General features: G+C 51.8%; 1 pseudogene; it reads left to right on the plus strand.

Annotated features, from left to right (window-relative positions):
* Positions 1-1,731: 1,731 nt before the first annotated feature.
* On the plus strand, positions 1,732-1,938 carry LOC142262723 (U2 spliceosomal RNA; annotated as a pseudogene).
* The last annotated feature ends 7,716 nt before the right edge of the window (positions 1,939-9,654 follow it).

A 9,654-nucleotide genomic window follows, 5' to 3' on the forward strand; every position in this document is an offset into this window, starting at 1 on the left:
AGCCTCTGGAAGGTTCCTGGCAAATTGCACAGCTCGAAGGGCATGCTTTTGAACTCGCAGAGACCCATCGGGGTGGCAAAGGCGGTCTTCTCCCGGTCTGCCTCAGCAACGGACACTTGCCAATAGCGACTAGTGAGATCAAGGGTAGAAAAATAATTAGCAGTTCTCAATGCAGCTAGCTATTCCTCAATACAGGGGAGTGGTGCTGTCCTTCTTCTTTAACAGGACCAACGGAGCTGCCCAGAGGCTACAACTGTCACGGATAACCCCAGCCTCCTTCATGTTGCTCAACATGTCCTTGGTACACTGGTAATGTGCAGGTAGTTTTGGCTTATATCTCTCTTTGATGGGTGGGTGTGCACTTGTGGGGATGTAGTGTTTGACCCCTTTTATTCTTCAAAAGTCTAGCGGATGTTTGCTGAAGACTTGCTCGTATTCTTGCACTAGCCTGTAGACCCCCTTCTTGTGATGTGAAGGTGTGGAGTCAGTGCCTACGTGTAATTCCTTACACCACTCCTCTGGCTGACTTGGTGAGCTGTCACTGAATGGGTGGGCTGAAGCAATGGTGGATGCTGCTGTTTGGATAGCATGTGTATCTACTGAGAACAGCTTATCAATGGTGGCAAATCGGAGCAGCTTAATCTCTTGCTCTCCGCAGTTCAACACTCTCATGGGCACTCTTCCCTTCCATATTAATGAATAAAACTATGATGTAAATAGCATATAGATACCCCACAAATGCAGATAAAAGTAGGTTATGGGAAAAGGGGGAAGAGAGAAACAGGAAAATAGTGGAATAAAGTATACCTTCCAGGTGGGAGAGGAAATGGCAGCACAGCCAGTGGAGGTGAAGCAAGGGGAGCCTGCAACTAAAGAGTTGAGAGCGTTATCACATGGTGACTGAGCCTGATTGTAACAGGAGCATAGAGGTGCCGATCCTGTCTTACCTGTGTTGGTGTAGAAGTGGGTGTCCTGTGGTGGAGTCAGCTATGTGCAGTGGTGGCCGTGGGTTCTTTTATGTGCGACCGTAGTAATAGCTGCGCCCACTTCCTGTATGGGAGTGGAATGCAGTGAGGGTAATGGAACGCACGCCTGCGCATTTGTGTTTAACGTCGCGCATGTGCAGAACGGAGAAAAGGCTGCGCTCACTTCCTAATGAAAGGGAGTGAGACGCATCTGGGAAGGGAAGGGAAAAGATTAGGGTTTGGGGATGATGAAAGGGCTTTCTACGGGCAAGGATGGCAAAGGGTGGCAGTGACGGAAAGTCAGGCAGCCTGTCCTGTCCTGTCCTGTCCGTCCGTCTTTTTGTATCATGAATTGGAAAGACTGCAAGGGGGAGGGGAGGTGCTTGTGTCCAAAAGGAGGAGTTATTCAGATTCATTGCAGTGGGCGGCGGCTGCAAAAAGCACCATTCTTCTTGTTTTTGCTCTGCAAAACAGCCTTTTCAAGGGTTGGCTTGGGTGACAAAATGTCTTCTGTAGGCGTGGGTTTGTCTCCCTCTCCCTAAGATGTGTCCGGTATAGGCCAGGGTGCCACTCAAGGCCGTAACCAATTCGGGTTATAGCTTCTCGGCCTTTTGGCTAAGATCAAGTGTAGTTTCGGAGGACGCTACCTTGGTCGGTACTGGAAGGTGCCTGGGATTGCACGTCTGCCGGCCTTGAGGAAGTGTGTGCGCCTTCTGGTGACACATAGCCCTCTTGTGCCTGGACGGTTCCCAGGCAACGGGAGGCGATCACCTTTGTTATTTTGAAGTCCTACTGATAAACAGAAAAAAAAAAAAATTAAATCTGTTCTTATCAGTTTAATATCTGATACGTCCCCTCTCTGGGGACCATATATTAAATGGATTTTTAGAACAAGGAGATGGAAAAAATCTTGCTCTGTCCACTCCACGCATTGACCTGGTATTGCAGTACCTCCAGGACCGGTGCACCCCTTCTTAACCCAGTTTCCAAAAGCAGAACTCAATTCACCTGATTCAAATGAGCCCCATTAGTGAATTGAAAGAAAGCAAAAACTTTATATGCACCTCAATTTGGCCAATTCACTTTTCACACTTTCACCCTTTTTTTTATCTTTCACACCTTTTACTTGCTTTATTGATGCAAAAAGCTGTGCCAAATAGCAAACTCATCTCCACTCAACTTGACCAACTCTGCTATGTCCCGTGCAGTATCTTATTCTCAGTCTTATCTAGATCATTTGCAATTGAATAGAATAGATCCCTTTTGGCTGCTTATGACTGTGTAAAATATGTAGCTTTACTGGGCTGGGATGAGAGAATCCATTGAAGCATGGTGTAGGGATTGTGGTTCCTGTGTGCTAAGAAGAGAGGCTGGCACCAGCCAGAAAGCCCCATTGCAGCCAATAATCACTTAATAACATTTTCAACTTGTCATCATATGGGAGGCCTTCCATTCCTTGTAGTAGTCTAGTTGCCCACCTTTGAACTGACTCTAACTTCTGAATGTCCTTATTAAAATGTGGAGCCCAAAACTGGTTCCCATATTCCAGATGTAGCCTTACAAGTGATTTATAGAGGTGTAACAATACGTTGGGATCACGGGATCTAATCTCCCTTTTTATACACCCTAAAATCTTGTCCCAAGCAGCATTCCATCAGCCTCTGGAAGGTTCCTGGCGCATTGCACAGCTCGAAGGGCATGCTTTTGAACTCGCAGAGACCCATAGGGGTGGCGAAGGCGGTCTTCTCCCGGTCTGCCTCAGCAACGGACACTTGCCAATAGTGACTAGTGAGATCAAGGGTAGAAAAATAATTTGCAGTTCTCAATGCAGCTAGCGATTCCTCAATACGGGGAATGGTGCCGTCCTTCTTTTTTAACAGGATCAACAGAGCTGCCCAAAGGCTACAACTGTCACGGATAACCCCAGCCGCCTTCATGTTGCTAAACATGTCCTTGGTACACTGGCAATGTGAAGGTGGTATTGGCTTATAGCTCTCTTTGATGGGTGGGTGTGCACCTGTGGGGATGTGGTGGTGGACCCCTTTTATTCCCCCAAAATCTAGCGGGCTTCCCACCGGTAACCCGCTCCCCAGCTTGGATGGATGCTGAGGGAGCCCCTTTTGCCCGCAGGCTCTGGCCCTGGGAACTGTAGCCTTGGCGGTGACTGTGCTTCCCTCTACGGTGTGAGCTGTTGCCTTCAATCGGGTCTTGACTGCTGGGAAACCCTGGAGGTTCCTGTCGCTAACGGATTTGACCGGTTTTACGGCGACTCCTAGCCTGGTCGGGGTCCGTAGGCCCTGCCGGATGGTGCTGGCTTCTCTTCACTCCCCGATCTGGTACCGGCGGGCCACCGCCCATCCCCGGTCCGTACGGTTCACTCCAATCAGCCTCTCCTGCAGAAGGTCACCACCGTCTGCCAACCTTGCTGAGTGCCCGGGCCACACACACGGACACGGTCAGTCTCCTCTCCTCTTCACTTCTCTAACTCCAAAACTGATCTCTAATCTGACTCCTTTTCCCGCCTCCAGGACTGTGAACTCCTCGGTGGGTGGGATCAACCGCCTGGCCCACCCCCTGGTGTGGACATCAGCCCCTGGAGGAAGGCAACTAGGATTTGTGTTTAGCTTCGGTGTGCCTAGCCGGAGTGTAGAGCGTGTTGGTGTAGTACCTGTGACGACCTGGCTTGTCCAGGGCGCCACATTCCCCTATAGTAAAATGCAGACCGTCCGCGGGCTGCCCGTCCATCACCGGTTTTATTTTCACAACTGAAAAAGAATAAAACGGTAAAACATGTAAAAGCATCATAAACATTTTACAACGGTACAGCTTCCGCTCTTCTCCCACCCAAACAACCTGGCCCTGATGCTGCCCCTAAGAAGCGGGCAGCACCCCTTGACCCCAGTCCAGCACCAAGTTGCCCGAGCGGGTTCTGTCTCTTTCAGGGGGCCCACGTCCAAGGGGACCCCTGAACCCCCGGAGGATCGCCACCGGTTACGGTAGTGGCGGGCCTAGGCCATCCCTTTCCTCCAGGCCCATCCTCCCAAATCAGCCTCTCCGGAGGCGGTAACGGTGTCAAGCCAACAAACATTTTTATTTACATTGCACTAAGTTTGTGGTTGCCCTGCAAGTTCTCGGGCTTGTCCGTAAGCAGTTCCTTACGCAATGGTTGCACAGTCCCTACGGGGACAACAGTTGCCGGCAACGGCCGGTTTAATCACGGTTCAATCAGGTAAACTTCTTTGGTTGATCATCTTTACTTATCATTTAAAACTTTCAAACTGGTACACTCAACACATAAAGCCCCCCCCTTTTAAAGAGTAGTTTCCCTGTACCTAAGTGGGGGTCTACCTAGGTTGGGGCGAGTGGACCTTCGGGATCCGGTGTCAGTGGTGACAGGCAGTGGGGCAGAGGGAACAGTCAGTTCCTCCTCCCTGCTATCATGTGGGGCAGGCGGAGGCGTAGGGGAGCTGGGTACAGGTACATCCCTGGGCACTGGCTCGCGGTTAACCGTTTCCATCATTTCTTCATCCACGGGTTGTGGGAACAGTATCACTGGAAGGATCACCGCACCGTTCTGTGTAGGCCAGTCTGCTGGAAAATCACCCATCATGGTGTGGATTACCTCTTTTTCCTTCTCCACTGGACTGGGAACTGGAGCCTCATCCGCTACTCTCAATGCTGGTGGGCACTTCTTCAGGTGGTCTCGGGAAACCGTGGCCAAAGTCCCCCCCTGGTCACGGCTGATCTGGTAGGCCTTCCCATTCTCCCATCCTGTGGGCTGGACTACATACGGGGTTTTTTCCCATTGATCATCCAGCTTGTGGGCCCTTCTTTTCCGCTTCAGCACTACATCCCCAGGTTGGAAGGAACCGGCAGGCGCCTTCTTGTTGAAGCACTGCTCCTGTTGTCCCCGACTCCGGCACAAGTTCTTTTCAACATACTCCTGGACCTGTCGGTACTGTGTCCTCCGCCGAGTGTCCCATTCAGCTGTCGACAGGAGTGCTTCTGAAGCTTCCAAGCCCATTTCCAGATCCACTGGTAGCCGGCCGGGACGAGCTCTCATCAGGTATGCTGGAGTGCATTTCGTAGAGCTGGAAGGGATGTTGTTGTACATATCGACCAGGTCAGGTAGATTCTCCAGCCACAGGTTCCGCTCTTCCAGTGGTAACGTCTTGAGGAGGCCCAGGACCAAGTGGTTCATCTTTTCACAAATGCCATTGGTTTGGGCGTGGTAAGGCGTGGTCCGGATTTTCTTGCAGCCGTACAACTGGCAGAATTCCTGGAATACCTCTGCTTCAAAGGCCGGACCCTGGTCGGTAAGCACCCTCTCCGGGTACCAATGCGGTCAACAGAAATAAGCCTGGAAAGCCTTAGCAGCGGTGCGGCCGGTTAAGTCCTTAACTGGGACAACCACCAGGAACCTCGAGTAGTGGTCTACGATGGTCAGAGCGTAGGTGTACCCACTTCGGCTGGGGGTGAGCTTTACATGGTCAAGGGCAACCAGCTCCAGCGGTTGGTGTGTAATGATCGGGTGTAGGGGTGCCTTCTGGCTGGCCTCGTCCTTCCTTCTCAATGCGCAAGGGCCACATTCTCGGCACCAGGCCTCCACAGATTCCCGCATTCCACTCCAATAGAACCGCTCTCTTAACAACATCTCTAGCTTCTTCCACCCGAAGTGCACTGCACCATCATGGTATGCTTGCAGGACGGTGGGCACGTTAGCCTGGGGAATCACCAGCTGGCGGATCTTCTCGTGAGTCTTTGGATTAATCAGCTCGCGATACAACTTCCCCTGGTGTTGGTATAGCCGGGTCCATTCTTGCCACAGACGTTGGGCTTCGGCAGGGGCAGCAGGGTCTATCCCAGCAGAACCCTGTTCCACTAGAGTCTTGACCAGGCGGACAGCAGGTGCCTGGTCCTGAGCTTCCTGCCAGTCCTGTCGGGGCAGCGGATCCAGGTTCACCCGTTGTTGGTAGACGTGCACCTTCTCAGTGAATGGCCGGTGAAATGCAGGCAACTCGATCTCTTCGAGGTCATCATCCTCTGGCCCCTCTTCCGACAGGTGGGGCATCCGGGAGAGTGCATTGGCATTGACGTTGGTACGGCCGGCCCGGTACTTGATGGTGAAATCGTAGTTGGCTAACCTGGTCACCCACCGCTGCTCCAACGCGCCCAGCTTGGCCGTATCTAGATGGGTCAGCAGGTTATTGTCTGTGTACGCGGTGAACTTGGCTGCTGCCAGGTAATGGCGGAACCGCTCGGTGATAGCCCACACCAGTGCCAAGAGCTCAAGCTTGAAGGAGATGTAGTTCTCAGGGTTCCTCTCAGTCGGTCGGAGTTTTCGGCTAGCATAAGCTATTACCTTTTCCCTTCTGTCTTGGACCTGGGATAGAACAGCCCCCAAGCCCACATTGCTGGCGTCGGTGTAGAGGATGAATGGGCGGCTGTAGTCAGGGTACGCTAGGATTTCCTCTCCGGTCAGGGCTGTTCTCAGCTGGCGGAAGGATTCCTCATGCTTTTCTTCCCACACCAATGGGGCTACTAGGGATCTACCACCCTTGGTCTGTCCTACGAGGAGGTCTTGCATGGGGGCAGCCATCTTTGTGTACCCCTTAATGAAGCGACGGTAATATCCCACCAGGCCCAGAAACTGCCTCACTTCCCTCACTGTGGTCGGTCTCGGCCAGTCTTGGATGGCGGTGATCTTCTCGGGGTTGGGGGCGACACCTTCCGCACCAACCACATGTCCTAGGTACTGCACTCTGGGTTTCAGCAGATGACACTTTGAGGGCTTCAACTTCATCCCATACTTGGCAAGGGACGCGAACACCTCGGCTAGGTGCTCCAGGTGGGCTTCATACGTCTGTGAGTACACAATCACATCATCCAAGTACAGCAAAACGGTCCCATAGGCAGTCTTCTCTCGGTCTTCCGGTGCCACGGCCACCTGCCAGTACCCGCTGGTGAGGTCAAGGGTGGAGAAGTAGTTAGCGGTTCTCAGCGAGGCCAGGGACTCTTTGATGCGGGGCAGAGGGTAAGCATCCTTATGCGTTATCTGGTTAATCTTCCGGTAATCCACACACATCCGCATGGTGCCATCCTTCTTCTTAACCAGCACCAACGGAGCGGCCCAGGGACTACAGCTGTCCCTAATAACCCCTGCCTCCTTCATGTTCCTCAACATGTCTTTGGCGCATTGGTAGTGGGCAGGGGGAATAGGCCTGTATCTCTCTTTAATAGGGGAGTGTGTACCGGTAGGGATGTGGTGTTGAACCCCTTTAATCTGCCCAAAATCTAGAGGGTGCTTGCTAAAAACCCGCTCATACTCCTGTACCACCCGGTATACCCCTTCCTTGTGGTGTATGGGGGTATCATCAGTGCCGACATGTAGCTCTCGATACCACTCGCCTAACTCCCCCAGGGATGAGTGGGAACCGGCAGCAGGCGGTGTGACCGGGGGAACGGCTTCATGGATCGTGTGGGGATCTAGAGTGAGCAATTTGGCAAGGGTAGCGTACCGGGTGGTGCATGAATGCACACATTGTCAGGTTTCCGGGTTTTCCAGTCCTCTTTTGAAAGAGCTTGCCCTCGGTTAACATGGAGTTTTATGTTCTGTTGCCCTACTTCCTGTCCAGCTGCTTAAAAGGCCGCCTCTAAGCCTAGTCCAGTGCCTGAGTATACTGCTTGCTGTGTGCTCCTGCTTTGCTGCTGCTGCTACTTGATTACCTTTGGATCCTCCTGAAAATCTACCGACCGACTCTGGACCACACCCGGTTTCTTCAAACTGTGCCCGGACTCCGTCTGCCGTCTTTGGTCAGCACGTCTGCCCGGTTTCTTCCGGTTCATAACCATTCTGGACTTTCATCCCGTACGGACACTTCTGGACTTTACCGCTTGCCCCTTGTGTCCCGGCTGCGGCGCATTTAGGCCTTCCGGGGTTGATTGCCGGACAGTCCCTGTATAGGGGTTCGCTCTGGTGGTCTCCCTGGGGGAGTCTGGTGCGTGGCCCCGGGAATCCCCTTCGCTCCGTTTCAGAAAGGTATTTTCATGTGTTTGTTATACTGTGTATTTCCGTTGTGTATCTACCATGGTTACATATCATAAACATCTTGTACCACAAACTCGTCTCTGGCTGTCATTGCCCTAACGCTATCGAAATCCTCAAAACATACAATAGTATTACATTATACTCAGGCCACAAGAGGATTTCACTGGGGCAATGACTGAGACACGAGGAGTAGATCAGCTCTTTTCTATGATTAACTCCTTGCAGCAGGAGATGGAGGTGGTGCAGACTAAACTTAGAGATATGGAGGCACAGCTGGGCCATGATCACCAGGTACTGGGTCCGGCTATACAGGACTTGCAAGTCAGAGTGGAGGCTCAGGAAGCCGGCCCCACTACGTCCGTATCAGCTGCCGGTATGCCTAGGTTACCCCCATTCCGTTTCAATGGTGACCGTAGTCAGTTTCGTGGATTTGTGAACCAATGTATACTGTTTTTTGATGTACATGCTGATTATTACCGTTCTGACCGGTCCAAAGTGTTATGTATAATTATGTTATTAACCTCACAAGCACTGGCTTGGGCTAATCCTATGATAGAGAACCGGGACATCCGTTTAAATCACCTAGATGATTTTCTGACCGCAATGGCGCAGATGTTTGATGATCCGAATCGCCGTGCTACCGCTGAATCGGCTCTCCTTTCCTTACGTCAGGGAAAGCGTTCTGTAGTTGAATATGCCACTGAGTTCAAGAGGTTAGTGGTAGACACCGACTGGGGAAACAATGCATTATTGTCTGTTTTCAGAAAGGGGTTGTCCGGTACCATCAAGGACGAGTTAGCTCGTTCTGAATCTCCAGGGGATTTTGAACTGTTTCTCCAGCACTGTGTGCGTATTGATACCCGCTTGACGGAACGTAGACAGGAAAAATGGGCAGCTGTAAACCGTGTAAACAACTTTGCATTTCCTTCCAGAGAACCCGCTCTCAGGACGCCACGGGAGGCCGAGGACGTTCCTATGCAAGTGGACTCTCTGCAAAAGCGAGAGACCAATGAACGTCGCGAACACCGGCTCCGTGAGCGTCTGTGTTTCTATTGCGGTCAATCAGACCATTTCTTGATCGACTGCCCGAAACGTCCGAATCGCCCAAATAAGGTATTGGCAGCCATGGCAGAGTGTGACAACACGGACGCAGAGTCCGATATCTCTGAGGCAAGTGGACACTTGGATGCGGTATTTCCCTTGACTGTAATGTCAACCTCACCGAAGGACTCGGAAGGGAAATATACCCATTGCTCGCTCCCCATTCAGATCCGGTGGGAGGGACAGCTAATACCTACCTCTGCAATGATAGATTCTGGGGCAGGGGGAAATTTCATGGACTCCTCTTTTGCCAGGAAACACGGTATCCGGACTCAGCAAAGAGCCTCACCGGTTACCATGGAGACGGTAGACGGATCTCCGTTAATCTCTGGACCAGTTGATCGGGAAACCGTACCGCTAGAGTGCGTCATGAAGCCAGGTCAGCAGGAGACCCTTGTTTTCATGCTAATTTCTTCTCCTCATTTTCCGATTATTTTAGGTATTCCGTGGCTACGGTCTACAAATCCGGTCATCGATTGGGAAACTAAGGAAATATCCTTCCCACCGCAGAGTATTCCGACCATTAGTCCAACTGTTCCG

The sequence above is a fragment of the Anomaloglossus baeobatrachus genome, unplaced genomic scaffold (genome assembly GCF_048569485.1).
Source record: "Anomaloglossus baeobatrachus isolate aAnoBae1 unplaced genomic scaffold, aAnoBae1.hap1 Scaffold_2493, whole genome shotgun sequence".
Taxonomy (NCBI): Eukaryota; Metazoa; Chordata; class Amphibia; order Anura; family Aromobatidae; genus Anomaloglossus; species Anomaloglossus baeobatrachus.